Source organism: Meriones unguiculatus, chromosome 6 (genome assembly GCF_030254825.1).
Source record: "Meriones unguiculatus strain TT.TT164.6M chromosome 6, Bangor_MerUng_6.1, whole genome shotgun sequence".
NCBI lineage: Eukaryota > Metazoa > Chordata > Mammalia > Rodentia > Muridae > Meriones > Meriones unguiculatus.
Window position 1 is genome coordinate 82,827,809 of NC_083354.1, and position 16,122 is coordinate 82,843,930.

At 44.3% G+C, this 16,122-nt stretch overlaps 1 protein-coding gene across 1 annotated transcript in view; it reads left to right on the plus strand.

The window, feature by feature from the left end:
* Window positions 1-7,349: 7,349 nt before the first annotated feature.
* Window positions 7,350-16,122, plus strand: part of Elovl7 (ELOVL fatty acid elongase 7) — a 63,011-nt gene continuing 54,238 nt past the window's right edge. Inside the window, exon 1 of the mRNA XM_021632762.2 lies at window positions 7,350-7,501. The gene's annotated coding sequence lies outside the window, so the exon portion shown is untranslated. The remainder of the gene's footprint in view (window positions 7,502-16,122) is intronic.

The following is a 16,122-nucleotide window of genomic DNA, read 5'->3' on the forward strand; positions in this document are numbered from 1 at the left end:
CACTAACCGGGTGCCTAAGATAAAGAGAACAGCTCAGAATATGCACATTAAACAAAGACAGTATTGTTTGGACAGTAGGAAACCTAGAATTGTTAGATACTCGTGTTTGCAACCAAAGTCCACAAATACTTTTTAGTCAATAACTCCATACCTTTTCCTGCTGGTATATCTCAGCATTGTTATAGAAGTGAAGTTATGGTCTTATTGTGTTCCTTTAAATACACGTGTTAAAACCTGTTCAAACAATGTTCTGGCCAGAATCCTTATGGAAAAAGAGGAAGATAGAAAGACCTGGAGGGGGCAGGAACCCCACAAGGAGAACAACAGACCCAAGATACCTGGGTTCAGGGGGGCCTGCAGAGACTGATACTCCAACTACCATGCATGGAGAGAACCTAGACCCCCTGTTCAAAGGAAGCTCATTGGCTGCCCAGTTTCCAAGTGGGATTCCCTAGTAAGGGGTACAGGGGCTATCTCTGACATGAACTCAATGGCCAGCTCCTTGATCACCTCCCCCTGGGGCGAGGTGCAGCCTTGCCAGGCCACAGAGGAAGATGGTGTAGCCAGTCCTGATAAGACCTGATAAGCTAGGGTCAGGATGACCTCCCCTATCAGGGGACTAGGGAAAGGGCATGGGGGAGAAGAGAGAGGGTGGGTGGGACTGGGAAGGGACAAGGGAGGGGGCTGCAGTGGGGATACAAAGTGAATAAATTGTAATAAATATATAAATAAAATTTTTTAAAAAGGAAAAAAAGAATTTTTTGTTTATATATATGAACACTCTAATTGCTTGCATGACAAAGAGGGCATCAGATTCCATTATAGATGGTTGTGAGCCACCATGTAGTTGCTGGGAACTGAACTTAGGACCTCTGAGTCCAGGAGACTGCTAATAATTCTTTTTTTTTTTTAAGGGTTTGCTATATGTCCCAGGATGGCCTCAAACTCACAGTGTTCCTCCTATGTCAGCCTATAAGTGCTGGGATTATAAGTGTCCACCACTACACTCAGATCCAGAAGTGTGCATTTAGTAACCCCATGATCTTGGCTCTCATGAAGTTTAGGGGTCACTGGTGAAATTCAGCCAAGAAGGAGCTAGTATAGAATAAGACATGACCAGTATAGATTCAGTCTTCTCTCAGTGGATGAAAAATGATGAGCAGAAGTAAAACTGCATTTGTTCCCAAGGGTTGTGGTTCACTCAAGATAAACTTTAAAAGAATCAATAGTCAGGTTAATAAAATTAGAGTTTAGTAAAGACAAAAGACACAGAATTATACAAAAAAAAAAAAAGCGATAATATTCTTGGCGCAGCAATATGACTCAGTAGGTAAAGGTGATTGCCATACAGGTCTGAGACAACTTGAGTTCCATCTCTGGAACCCATCTGCGTTGGAAGAGGAGAACAGAAAGTTGTTATGTGGCCTTGATCATACCATTGTTCTTGTATCTGCACACACACACACAATTTTTAAATCTAAGAATTAGTAATGGTCTTAAATTTACAATTGAAAAATATAACTAAAATACACATAAAGCCTTTTGTCTGCTGGATAATTCACAGTGGCAGCAAGAAGTACAAAATGAACACATCTAACAGAGGACCTGGGAAAACCAAAACTGTTAACGAAGAGGCTAGCAGGGATAGAGGAGTGTTCAGTGGTTAACAGCACTGGCTGCTCTTTCAGAGGACTGTGGTTCAGTTTCCAGTACTCACATGGCAGCTCACTGTCTGTAACTCTTGTCCCTGGGAATCTAAAGCTCTCTCTGGCCTTCAAGGACACCAACTACACATGTGGTATTTAGCTATACATTCAGTCAAAACACTAATATGTATAAAAGTATTTAAAAAAAAACAACAGAAAAGCTAGGCATGGTGGCATATGTCTATGTTCTCTGCATGCAGAGGCTGAGGTACAGGGAGCTCAAGTTTGGGGTCAGCCTGGGCTACAGAGTGAAAAAGATGATTTTCAGAAATAATAAACATGTTTAGGTCTGGGATCATCTCAATATTCTAAAGGAGCTAAGTTATCCCTATACCTTTTAGGCAATTCAAATAAAATCACAAACCTTAGCTTTTCAGTAGAAAGGTAAAAACTCTCCATTGTAGCAGCAGATCTGGTGAGTACATAGGGATCGCGGCTGACAGCCTTGTTTTAAATCTCAGTGCCAACACTTTAGAACATTGTGTTCTAGGGTTACTAAATCTCCCTGAGCCTCAACTGCTCTGTGAGCTGAGGTACCGTCTCTTCCCTCTTTTGTGCATTGGTGGAGAGATGCAATGCATTAGTCTATGTGTTCGCTGTTTTTTTTTTCTTTTTTTTTGACATCAAAAGATATTCCTAAATGTTTTTCAAGGAACTGGTTTAAAGAAATATGCTTGAGTTATACACTGTAAAAGTTAAATAAATACAGTTTGTAATGGAAGGAACCTCAAGATACACTGTTTATTAAGGAAAAAGGAGAAATACAGTAATATGTGACATTTTCCAGTATTTGTATTAAGAAAAGGACAGAGACTCCCCCAAAAATGCTTGTGTTGTCCTTCATATGAGTTACCAAAATATCTCTGGAAGGATATTAGAAAGACTTGGATGTGGAAAAGAGCAGGTGGGAGGTTTTTGCTATGGACATCAAGAAGTTTCAAAGTTGCAGTGTGTGTGTATGCTTGTGTAAGACACTAGGCTATTAGATTATTTTTTACTACTATGTGTGTGGGCATTTTCCCTGCATGTATGCATGCCAGTGTGAATATAAGGGGACTCTTTCCAGAATGCTTCTCTCTTCACTCTGTCGATACCAAGGACCAAATGCAGGTCATTAGACAAGGTGGCGTATGCCTATACTGGCTGAGCCAACTCTCCAGCCCTCTAGACCTTTTGTTGTTGTTGTTGTATGAGATAGATATGACTTTGTTTAAAAACAGGAATAATTTTTAAATGATCCAGGGCATCAAATATCTAAATTGAATAATAAAAATATAAATTTTAGAAAGTAAAGTGAGCATATGACCTCATGAAATGAGTATCACTGATCACGCACATTAAAGCCACAGTTAGAACCTCACACCTATCAGATTGGTAAAAATGTAAGGTCTGAGATCATGAGAAAGTTCAGGGATAGAGTTCTGGTACAACACACCCAACACTGGAAATAAGAATGCAAAAGAATGATTATGTGTAATTATGCACTTGTTCCATGTCTACGTTGTATTGTCATGATCAGATGTTGTATAATATATGTGGTCTAAGGATGTCACATGTTGGCAAGGACTCGGGGAAAACCGAGTTGCTACATACTGTGATAAGTATATAATTTGACACTAATTAGGAAAGTAAAACAGGAAGTCCTGTGGTTTAAATGCTGCTGTCTTCCTTGAGTTTGTATTTTGAGTATTTTGAGGTGGGCCTTTCAAAATGATTAGCTTTCATGTTTCAGTTTTTAAATGATTTTGCTTGTGGTGTGTGTGTGCATGCATATGTGTGTGTGTGTGTGTGTGTGTGTGTGTGTGTACATGTTATATCATTCCTGTGTCATTCAGAGGAAAACTTTTGGGAATCACTGGCCCAAAATGATTAGATTTAGATGATAACCTTAGGTAAAAGCATGAGAGTGGAGATGTGCCATACCTATCCCTAAACAGGCTCTGAAGAAGAAGGAGAAGGAGAAGGAGAAGAAGAAGAAGAAGAAGAAGAAGAAGAAGAAGAAGAAGAAGAAGAAGAAGAAGAAGAAGAAGAAGGAGATGGGGAAGGGGAAGGGGAAGGGGAAGGGGAAGAAGAAGAAGAAGAAGAAGAAGAAGAAGAAGAAGAAGAAGAAGAAGAAGAAGAAGAAGAAGAAGAAGAAGAAGAAGAAGAAGAGGAAGAAAGAAGTAGGGAGAGGAGAAAGTCCATGAGCAAGAGCAAGAAGGCAGCCATCCGAAAGCCATGAGCAGGCCCTAGCCAGAAAGTGACCTTGGACTTGACTCCAGGACTGTAACAAAATGTCAGTTGTTTAATCTATCTAGCCTATGATATTTTGTTATAAGTTAATTTTGTTCATTATGAGGCAAAAGTACAAATACTTAGCTGTTCGATACTATGTAGCAATTAAATGACTAAAAATTACATATATCTACATTAATAAGTCACTGACAAAGAGTGACTAAGACTGGTAAGATGTCTCAGTTGTAAAGGTGCTTGCTGCCAAGCCTGGTGGAGAGAGTTGTCTCCTGCAAGTTGCCCTTTGACCTCCACACTAGGGTCATGGTATGCATACTGCACACATGCACATTAAAACTAAATCTTAAAAAGTAAAAATAAAAAGTTGACTAAAGAATAAAGTTTTGGGATAATGTATGTGGTCTGGAACTAGTTATGTAAAATTGTAGTTATTTATTTTACATTTACGTGGAAAATTACAGTATGTAGAGACATAGGTAACTAAAACATGGGAATGAATGGCCCATTGTTGCTTCTGAATTCCTTTCTGGAATAAAAGGAATCAAGGTAGGCTAGAGCTTTAGATGTTGCATTTCTCTCTCGCTCTCCCTCACTTCCTCCTTCTCTCCTTCCTTTCTTTTTTTTTAATAGCCTCGATTGGACACCATAGCTTTAGATGTTGCATTTCTCTCTCTCTCTCCCTCACTTCCTCCTTCTCTCCTTCCTTCCTTTCTTTTTTTTTAATAGCCTCGATTGGACACCATATAGTTGACACTGTGCTTCACCCCGATCACCTCGGATCACTTGCTGACTCCAGTCAAGGGAAAGCAAACTGCCCAAACCTCTCCAGCAACTGCTCCCTTCCTGTTTACTTTCAACCCTTCCATTTATCTAAAACCACCTTTGTCAAGATCAAGTGATGATGTCCTTGTTATTCTTGCTGCTCTTAGCCATCCTTGTATCTTAAAAAATAGCAAAAGGCTGACCTAACTTTAGAGTTCCTGTCAAGCCTCTCTCTCCGTCTGAAGACTGAGATAACCAACTACTGCCCGGGAAGCCCACTTGGATATCTAATGTGTGCCTCAATCTAAATCAAGCCTGGAACACGCTTTGCCCTTTGCCCTACTTTTCTCTCTCGGTCTTCCTCTTTATAAAAGCCACACGTTCTAGGCAGTTGCTTACAGAAAATGCTTTGGAGGCATTTTTGACAAAGCCTCTCTTTTCCTCACACCAGATCTTTGGGAAATCTGGATGGCTCTATCTTCACAATGTATTGGGGGTGGGGAGGGGAGACAGGGTTTTCCTATGTAGCTGACTCTGGCCCTGTGTAAGCCAGGCTGGCCTTGATGTCATAGTTATCCACTGGCTTCTGCCTCTGAATGCCAGAATCTGACCTTTCCACTACTACCAATCTTTCTCTCTCTCTCTTATCTGGATTGAGCAAGCACCTTTTAATTATTTCCTTGCTCTGTCTTTCCTCCCCAACCCCACACTCTATTCTCAAAAACGTTCAAGAACTTATTTTAAAATGCCAGGCAGGAGCAAAGGCCTATAACCTCAGTACTTAGTAGGCTGAGGCAGAAGGACTGAAAGTCTGAGGGCAGCCTGGGTTTTGTAGCTAGCCCTTGCCTCAAAAAAGAAGAAAGGAGAAAAAGGAAAAGAAAGAAAGAACATAAATTTAAAACTAAGCCAGCCAGATGGTGCCACTTTTCAGAAACTGCTCTGAGACTCTTGAGACGTGGTTTGCATTTGTTGTTGCTCTCCGGGTTCCAGTTCAGCTACTGGGACCTCCTAGGTCTTCTGGGCACTGTGGACTCCCAGGTGTGGCCACTCCTTCAGCCCAGCTGTTCCCATTGGTTGGAATGCTGTTACTTAGAGAGTTAGACAGCTTTGCTACTTTAAAAATCTCGTTTCAAGACTTCCTTCTGGTCTGTCCTTCCAGCAGGAGGCATGAAACATGGACATTTGAGGATAGCTTGGACTGTATCAGAAGTCCTACTTGCAGCCTCTGCTGCATAATAAGTTTCAAAAGCACAACAAAACACAAAAGCCTCCTTTCACTGAGGCCTTCCCTAAACACGTCAACAATTCAACAATGCCTCACCTCAAAACTTCCCATGACAAGTTCATGGTACTTGTCACGACCTGAACACAACCTTTTTTTTTTTTTTTTTTTTTTTTTTTTGCCTGGTTATGCATTAACTTTATTGTAAGCTCTGGCTAGAATGAATGTTTGGGCCCTGAAAACAGAGAACACTCTTAGTTTGTTTTGTTGTCTGATGAATCTTTAGATCCTGGGGGAAAAAAAATAACAGCATTAAATATGCCTTAAATCTAATTAAATGAATCTAATTAGGCTCTTGCAAATTTGAAAATTTGTATAGATAAAAACAGTGACAGACATATGGAAATTGTCTCTAATTTCCAAAGGAGTTTCTAGATCTCCTAAGCAACTTATTTGTAATATGAAAGGAAAGCTTAAACAAGGATTTATTTGTTTCTTTGTTTATTGATGAACTCAGGGCCTTGCACATACTGGGCAAGTACCCTTCCACTGAGACATCTCCAGCAGGAGAAATCTTCAGCTTCCCAACTTTACATTTGAACTTTTATGGTTTGGGATTATCTATCCTCTTATTGACTACCAGGTGGGTGTGCCCAAAGCTTCATGTCAAACCCTGAAACCTCATTCTCAGCATACTAGAGCTGGGCTGTGGAAGGCTGGCTTGCTTGATTGCTTTTGCTTTCCCTACTTACCATCCCTTCCAAACCGGATTCCATGCTGTGAAGCCCCGGTGCAAGCACAGGCTTCAGCACTTCCCTGAAGTAGACAGAAGTTTTCTAGACCCTGTCCCTTCCACCAGTTGTGGTTACCACGAAAAAAGTTGCATACAGTCTGTTCTTCATCGGCCCCAAAGCCCCTTCCACCCCCAGTCTCTAATTTTTCAAAAATTCATTTCTTAATAATAGGAAGGGGATTGGGCTGGCCCAGATCAGGCTTGTTCCCAAAGGGGCATCTTTGTTGGTGTGGTCTCCATTTTAGAGGGGGCTCCCAATTTCTCCTTCCTCCTCTTGCCCTCCAGCCGCGGCCCCCCCCACCCAGCGTGGGGTCAAAGTGTCGTTCTCATTGCAGATCGTCCCCTAATTCCTCAGAGTTACGCAGGACGTCAATTTCCACAGTATTTTGGTGACGCGTGGGGACGACCCCAGCGGATGGCATTCATGCTCAGAAAGAAAGGGCACCAGTACAGCGCCCGGAACCGACTCCCCATAGCGGCCGGGGTCGGTCTGGGCCAGGCTCGGCCGGCGGCGAGGGCAGCGGCGGCGGGAACGGCTGGCAGCTCCCCCCCCCCCCACCTCCCCCCGCTTAGCCCTCGGCGGCACCTGGCGGCGGCAAGCAGGCGGGCCGGGGGCGGTCCCGGGTGACGCGCGGGGCCGGGAGAGCCCGCAGGTGCCACCCCACGGCCACCGCCCCTTCCAGCCTAGTGCAGCCCCGGCAGCAGGGGCCGCTGTGAGTGCCGCGCTCGCCGCGTCCGCCGCCGCCGCCCTCAGCTCCCGCGCGCGCCGCTGGGCTCCCCGGAGCGGTGAGTGCGGGGCTGCGGGGCTCGGGGTGCCCGGAGGCCGGGGCGACGCTTCCGTGGGGCGGGGGGTGGTGGTGGCGCCGAGGGCTGCTTGGGGAGGGCGCGCGAGCCGAGGGGTTCCCGCGGGAGGGAAGCCCCGTGGGGCTGGGGGCCGCGTGGAACCGAGCAGGGCCTCCCACCCGCCGTGCTCACCTGCGCTGCGGAGGAACCCCGCCGCCCCGCAGCCCCCGGGAGAAGATCGCGGCCCCCAGGGAGCACGGGGCGCAGAGGCGCTGCGGGTGGGACCGGGAGAGGGAAGGTCCTGCTCGACCTTGGACCGCGGAAGTCACTTTCCCGGCTCCCGGACCTGGCCTCCCAGCCGCCTCTCCCCAAACCAGCGCGAGCCCTTCTTCCTGCTTCTGCGTGTGCGTCCCGCCCGCGGGAATTCGGGGCGCTGTCTCTTGGGCTCCGGGGACAGCATCCCGTCCCGGTGGCTGCTGCGGGCTAGGGAGGAAGGATGAGTCCACAGCGGTGGAACAGGTCGCTCCGGAGACGGAGTGGCAAAGCCTGTCATTCACCGCCCGGGTGCCGTGCGCTGGGAAGAGGGCCTTTCCCTCTTATCAGCCCTCGCTGGTTCAAACTTAACCGGATGCGGACAAGCGCCTTTGGGGATAACTCCGGGCGGGAGCGCTCCTGGCTCGCTGCGCGCCCAGCCCCGGATGCGGTTGGGGCACAGGAGTCCCTCTCCCACCAAGGAATACTTTCTGCGTCTGGTGATTGCCTGCTGAGCCCCCTCCTGTCCCTGGAACAGCCCCTTTCTTCCGAAACCGTTTTCACTCAACCCTGAGCTCCTGGGTTATCCTTTCTAGCACGTCCTTCTTGTTTTGCGTTTCTTGTGTGAAAGTCCTTACTGAGTGCCGCCGCCGCCACCTTACGCTACCCCGCGCGTGCATATTTCCCTAATTTGTAGGTTTACGCTCAGGCAGAAATTGTTCTCTCTAGGGTCATGGAGGAATAGCTTTAAAAAAAAAATCCCTGCCACCTACCCCATAGCAGGTGCCTTATCCTATGCTTGTGGACTGGCACTGAGTACTTAAGGCTGTGAGTTTTCTAGAGACCTGTTAAAAGTAGAAAATGTTTTCAGTGAGAGGTTGGCATCGAGCCAACCAGGAGCTTTTGGCCACTGCGAGGCTGATGAACCCGGAGTTCTTTTCTCGGTTCTCACTGTCACGAAGCGCTGGGAAGGTTCAAGCATCAAGGTCCAGACTCTCAGGCGCTGGTCCTTTCTTCTGTTTGTCTCCTGGTGGTAGCTAACGCTGGCGTCACAGTCTCCTGATCCCCTTCTTGTCTCCCCGCTAGTGGGTGTGAACCACACGGTAAGCCTTGCACGTGTTAAGTTTTTACGATTAGGCCCAGCAATGTGCCCGGCCGATAGATGGATGATCCATTGATCGATCGATCGTTAGACAGACAGACTGACAGATTGCTTTCATGCAACTTCATCTTTCAAGTCTACTTAACTTTGATTAAAGTTCGGTGGCCTTGTGTCTTCATTTTAGTCTAATATCTTTGAGGAAACATTATAAGAGATAAATAGATACTCTATTTATGTGGTCTGTGTCTTCCTGAAGCTCCTGTAGAAGATGATTTCTGTCACCATTAAACCTAGCCAGCAAGGTGCAACACTCTGCGGTCCCATGGGCTGTTACCATGCGCTAATCCCAAATCACGGAATCCTTTAACCATTTTCCTGTGATCTCATCTTGCCTTCGCCAGCCCCAGCCTGCACCCCACCCCATCTGCTGTTCGCTAGACCTCCTCTTTCCCCACTCTGAAAGCACTTATCATACACACATTTATTTTTCTATTACTTATTTTGAAACAAGGGCTCATGGGTTTCAGCCTGATTTCGAACTCACCGTGTAGCAGGATGGATGACCTTGAACTTCTCATCCTCCTGCCTCTCTCTCTGGATTGCTGTGAATATAGGTATGCACTACCACTGCATGTATTATTTGGTGCTGGAAGAAGGGAACCCAAGGCTTTCTGCATACTAGATAAACACGGTGCCAACTGAGCCACACCCTCAGCGAATACACATCTCAACTATTGCTTATCTTCTTTACTAAATGTTTACTTTCTGCCAGGGGATCATGAGCAACTTAAGATGCTGCATTGTCAGACCTATATCTGGAAGTTGCTTAATAGATGTTTGTAGAATATAATGCAACATGGACTACAGTAGCACAGGTGCAGCAGTCGCCTTAATGATAGCCGAAAGTAAGCCAGCTTTACAGGGTGCTCCTGAGGTTGTGTTGGTGGGTGTGGAGGAGCTGGCAGGCGGTGTAGACGGAGGAGAGAGAACCATCTGCAGCGGGCATTGCCACACCGAGGTTCCCAGTCATCCTGACTAATCACTACACTGCCAGGTGTGAGGCAGGAGCCAATTTTTATGGGAAATGTGAGTCTCAAACCAAAACAGGAAACAGAAACAACTGCAGCAAGTTTTCTCAAAATAACCTTTCTTTTAAATTAGAAACACACCACAGACATAAGAGTACGCACACCATCAGTGAGCAGGTGAAGCAGAGGCTCTATTTAGAGGTAGAATGTCCTGTTCTGCCAGAACATATGATATTGGAGGGGGCTGCTGTCAGGACAATCAGGAATCTCTCTCTCTCTCTCTCTTTTCTTTCACAAAACCTGTGGGTCTGAACTAAGTTGGAGAGGCAAAGCCAACAAAGAACTACATGGTACGATTTGAGGTGACGAGGAAAGACAGAGAGACACTACCAAAGTGGTGTCTCAGGGAGACAAGAGGAGAATTCAATAATTAGGATTTTTCCTCATTTAGTTGTTTATTCTCTGTGATATACCTCTTGTACAAACATCGATTTTAAGGTAGGGAAGGATGTTATTTAAAGCCACTGTGAATATGGTAGCATATCAAATTGAGAAACGATATCGAATTTAATGATTCATATCATATTTTATGGGTTGTACAATAAGCAGCTCTTTAGAGAGTAAGATTTCTTACATGTGCTTATGTGAGTCATTCCGTTTTGAACGCTCAGAACTTTTGAAAAAGTTGATGACCTCCTCAGGTTTGGCAGAGAAAAGATAGGTCAGCTAAAGACAGCTATGGTGACACATACCCACATCCCCAAATTTTGGGAGGTGGAGGCAGGTGCATCAGAAGTTCAAGATAATCTTTAGCTACATTGGAAGAAGCTACACAGTGAGCCTGAGCTACGTGAGACCCTTTTCAAGAAAACTTTCCAGTCTCCTAAAAAAGTGAAATTTCCAACTCTTCTTCATGTCTGATGTAGACAGATTAAGAGCACATAACAACACACTCGACTGAGAAAGTACCCTTTGTATAAATGATAGGAGTAGGCTGCCCATCACACGCCGTTCTTATGTATTATTCAGCTGAAACGTCTCCGCGAAGAACAACGAACGCCTGTCAAGGAGGCAGGGAAAGGGAACCTGTGTGCGCTGGTTGGGGGAATGTAAAAACTGGTACACACCTACTATGGAAGTTAGTGTAGGAGCCCCTTAAAATTCTGACCCAGCCACACTCGCTGGGCATATACCTGAAGGATTCCAAATCAGCATCCGTAGATATACTGACATATATTCGTGTTTATTGTCACCAGAGCAAGGGAAAGAAGAAACTGAGGAAGGAGAAAGGGCAGAAAGAGAGGGCAATGGCATCCATGTGACATGAAAGCAGAAGGGTGGGGCAGAGGAGGGGAGCAGCAAGAGTGAAGGATGCATGTGGCTTTCACAGGGGCTCTGGAATTCAGACTCAGGTCCTCACGCCTGTGCAGGAAGTGCTTCACCCACTGAGCGTCTCCCTGGTCCTCATTTATTAACTTAAAATAGTAGTTTAAAAGGAAAAGAAACAGACTTCCATGTAACTCATACATTTTCCAGGTTAACAACAAACCGGTCTGGAAAAGCAATAGCAAACGTAATCACGAATAACATGGCACTGAATCTTTCCTTTGGGTGTAAGGCGTCGTGCCAGAACTGGACAAAGCCAACATGTTTCAAAAGTTGTGGAATGAGAAAACATTTGACTGTCAGCTTCGTGTCCAGGAGAGCGGTCGGCTGGATGTTGTCCAGGGCTGTCTAGGTTAGTGGAACGGATGTAGTAAACTGTAGTTATTCACAGGTGGGCGGGGCTGGTAAACCAGCTCTCTGGAGATCAGAGAAGAAGCATTGGAAGCTGGGCAACTGAGAAATGGGTGATGGGAGGGGCATGGAATCCAGAAAAAGAAGATGCTGAGGAAATCCAAGAATTGGAAATTGTGTGTCGTTTGTGTGTGTGTGTGTGTGTGTGTGTATAGCTGGAGGTTGATACAGAGTGTCTTCCTCAATGTCCGCCATTGGTAATACTTTTGGGTAACTACATGAGAAGTCATGAGATGAGGTTACCTAGGAAAGCAGGGGACAGGTTCACTGAGAGTCTTACTTTGACCTACCGAAGCTTTTAAATTTTATCCTGTAGTGAGTGGTGGGGGAGCCCCCGGAAGCAGGAAAAGGGAGGGTCCTGTGAAGACTGTGTCTGTCTGGTGCTTGACATTTTGGCATTTGTGAACCATTCCTGTGCAGGCTCTGTCTCAGTTCTCTCTCTGATTTGGAAAGGGCAGCCACCTTTATTGTTTACATTCTCTGCCTGGATAATATTCCACTTGCATATCAATTCTGGGGTAAAAGACAGAGGGCATAGGCATCTTTTGTACCTTGGTGCTTATAGGATGCTCAAAACTTTCTTTAAATTAGAAATGTCTATGGACATAGGTTTTAGCTGTTTTTTTAGGCGTCAATATTAGCTGAATTCACTATCGATGCAAATCTTGCTGCTTACTTGTCACTCAGTTAGCATGACGTCATCCTTTATCCTGTCACCTGTAACTCTAGCAGGTGTGACTTTCACGTGTAGAAAGGAGTTGTAAATGACTGATGTCCTTAAGAATCTCGAGTCCAAGTGTTGAGTATTCAGGAGTGTGAGGCGGCTTCCTGCGCTTGTGTAGAGTGTTTTAAGCCAAAAATTCGAAAGCCAATGTTTATTTTCAAAGGAAGAAGACAAATATGAGTGACGGGTAAACCATTTAACATTAAATATACTTAGTGTTTTAAAAAAAATGTCAGGTTGTGCATGTATAGTTGCTAGGAGGAAAAAAAAAGTTGGATATTGGCAATTTTCACATCGTTCCCCAACCCTAGCCCCACCAAGCAATGTAATTCTATTGAAACTCTAACTTGTTAACCTGATAGGACTGCAGGCCTCCTTTTACCATACACAGACTGGGCAATGCCCAGAGACAGAGAACACAGGCTTCCCTTATTGTGTTCCCATCCAGCTGCCAGGCTGTTTGCTCAACAGGGGGGTGTATTTATTGTAAACTCTTTGGTTTGAGTTAGACTTGTCATTGCGGTAGATTATATAAGTAAGTGTATGAACTGAAAGGCCTGAGTTCAGCAGGAACTAATTCAGCACTCTTAATTCTGGAAACCAAGAGTCCATGCTCCAAGAAATTTAAATAATTTTTCTCAAGGTCTCCTGAATGGTGGGCGGCAGACCTCAATTCTATGAGACACACGCACGCACACACACACACACACACACACACACACACACACACGTCCTATTGCTTACTACATATACTTGAAACTCTGCTTTCCAGTGTCTGGGGAAAAAAAGTGTTGGGGAATATAGTTCATAATTTATGAAATAGAAATATTACAGGTTGCAAAGCACTAAATACCTTACATCCATTCTACTTTTTCAAAAAGGAAATGTCTCTAATTACATTATGACCCCAGCATAGAAGGAAGGTCAGTTTAGGTCATGTGCCTGTGATAAATGGAGCACTAACGGGGAGCGTATGTTCAAAAAGTGATTGTTTTAAATCAGAAATTGTAAGGTAGTATTCCTCCCTCCCCCCGGAAAATTGAAATTTCTCAAATAGGTCATGTAAAGAAAGGAATCTTGACTTGCTTTGAGATGATTGATCAGTTTTGCTGGAAATACAAATTCTTCAAATTTGTATTTGAAGAATTTGGTTGTTTGTTACTTCACTTCTAGGAAATGATGAAGTGCTAATTCTCTTATGGATGTCAACACAGGTAAACTTTTTGAAAGTACTTCTCCAAATGCCTCAGGGCCAGGTTAATAAGGTCTAAAATTCCAGCAGTCAGCAGTAGAGAGTCTCTGAGGTTTGATGTTGTTCAGTAGATGGTTTTAGAAAGCCCAGAAACATAGAATTTATGCCCAATCTAATGTCTGAGATGGTGTCCCATAGCACTACAGGCTATTGATTTAAGAAAGCTGGGAAATGATATATTTAAAATGCTAAGTAAAATCCAAACCCAGATGACTGTGAAAAGATTCGCTTTAGTGTTAATGTTGCAATGAGGCACAAGCCACCTACATCAACCTATTCATGTCAAAGAGAGCCAATCTTACATCATGGTAGCTGTGTGTGTGTGTTCGAGGTGGAGGGAGGGAGACTTATTAATTCATTCAAGTTTGTTTGATCATCAGCAACTGTTCTTGTGCCTTGTGACATTGTCGTACATACTTTGTTTGGGTGACTACCTGCCCCCTCTCTAACTCCATCTTACTGTTCCCACCTCTGTCCAGAGTAGACAATTGAACTCTGATTTGATTTGAAGGTGGCTTTCATTTCTATCTTGGATGTAGCCTAGATTGACCTCAGGTCAGTCAATTGGAGCAGCCCTCCTGTTTCTGCTTCCCAACTGTTGGTATCACACGCCTGAGTCACCCAGCATGACTAATGCTTCCGCTCTGTAAACATTATGTTTGCATTGACTTGTTCTAAGCCAGTCACTTGGCATATGCAAATCGAGACCATGGGTTCTCAACCTGTGGGTGGCAACCCCTTTGAGGCTCAAACGACCCTTTCATACGGGCTGCCTAAAACCATCAGAAATATCAGATAATTACATGATGATTCGTTAAAGTAGCAGCAAAATAATTTTATGGTTGGGGTTCTCCACAACATGAAAAACTGTATTAAAGGGTCACAGCATTAGGAAGGCCAAGAACCGCTGACCTAGAGTACACCTCCACTGCTCATTATCTTGTGTCCATGTTCAAGTGAGCAGCATTTGGGGTTAGCTCTGTCCACAAACCATAAGCCACTAACCCTACAGCTTCCTATAATCACTTCTCTGACAAGAAACAAAATGATTTTTTTAAAAGTGCAGGTTGAGATCATGTGACTGTTGTGCTTTAAAGCCTATGACATGAGTTTTGGCTTTTCTAGAAATGGATGCCAGTGATGGCGGCAGACCAGTGTGAAAGCATCTGAGAGCCGTGACTTGTGCATTTCAGCATGGTGAAGGTGGCAAATTTGAGTTCTATGTCTTTCTTTAAAGAGGTGGAAAAGGTGTGCTTGAAACTGGTACCTTCTGATGCTTTCATTCCACACATAGCCTGAAACCCAAGGTGCTCACCAAAAAATTAGAAAAACAAAAACAAAAAAAACTAATTTGAAAACTAATATCAGGAACTATGCCAAAAAAAAAAAAAAGAACCATGCCTTCAAAAACTAAAGCAAAGTCATTTCAACATGGAAGTTGTCTTCCTCAGAAAAACAAAAACAAAATAACCCAGCTGATATTACGGAAACTCCCAACATGGATAAATAGAATGATAAAGTGGACTAGATGTACCATTGTCTAGACTCAGGGCTAATCTTGTTTTATCTGTTTTCGCTTATCTCTGAAATATAAGGGCTTTGTAAAATACAAGACTGTTTCACTCCCAAGAAGTTTAAAATAATTACCGAATGTCATAAAACATGTAAGCAGCATGAAACAGTTTCAAATAAACCAATAAGGCGAAGACTAAAAAAAGGATGATGTAGTCTGCTTAACATACTACATAGATAGCTACATAATAAGCTTTGTTTATCTCCAAGTATCTGTGCATTATTAGGCAATCTAAATGAGGCGTGGAGTGGGAGAAAGGTGAAAGAGAGAGAGGGCTTAGGCGAGGGATGCTGAGGACTTTTGTTGTTGTTGTTAGGTTTGGTTTGGTTTTGGGTTTTTTTTTCGAGATTGGCTCTCTCTGTTTATAGCCCTGGTTGTTCTGGAACTCACTCTGTAGACCAGGTAAGCCTCGGACTCATGGAGATCCATCTGCTTCTGCCTCCTGAGTACTGGGATTAAAGGAAAGGAGTGCACCACGGTGGAAAGCCGGGTTTTAAGCCTGCAGCATAGGTGACTATGGAACCAGAACTGGCCACAGGCACACTGGGTCAAAGGAATCTCTAGCTGAGATGTTGGGACACTGGTTCTCTTCCACTGCAGAGTTCCCAAGCAGGTAACAGGCTCACATCTAGAATTTAGGTTCTAACTAAGCTGGCCTCTTCTGAGCGATGCTTTCATGATGGCCCTTTTAAAAGTATAGAGATTATTGAACTGCTTCATGCATCATGCAATAGTGGCTAAACCATGATTGTTATGATGTGTTCCTTGCCCTTTACTAGTGATTCACCCAGAAAGAAAACGCATGGCATTCCAGTATCTGCTCTAAACTGTCTAAGAAGAGCATTTTCTGTTTTCCTGAAACAACGTTTGTAAATATTTGCCAGGATCAATTTTAT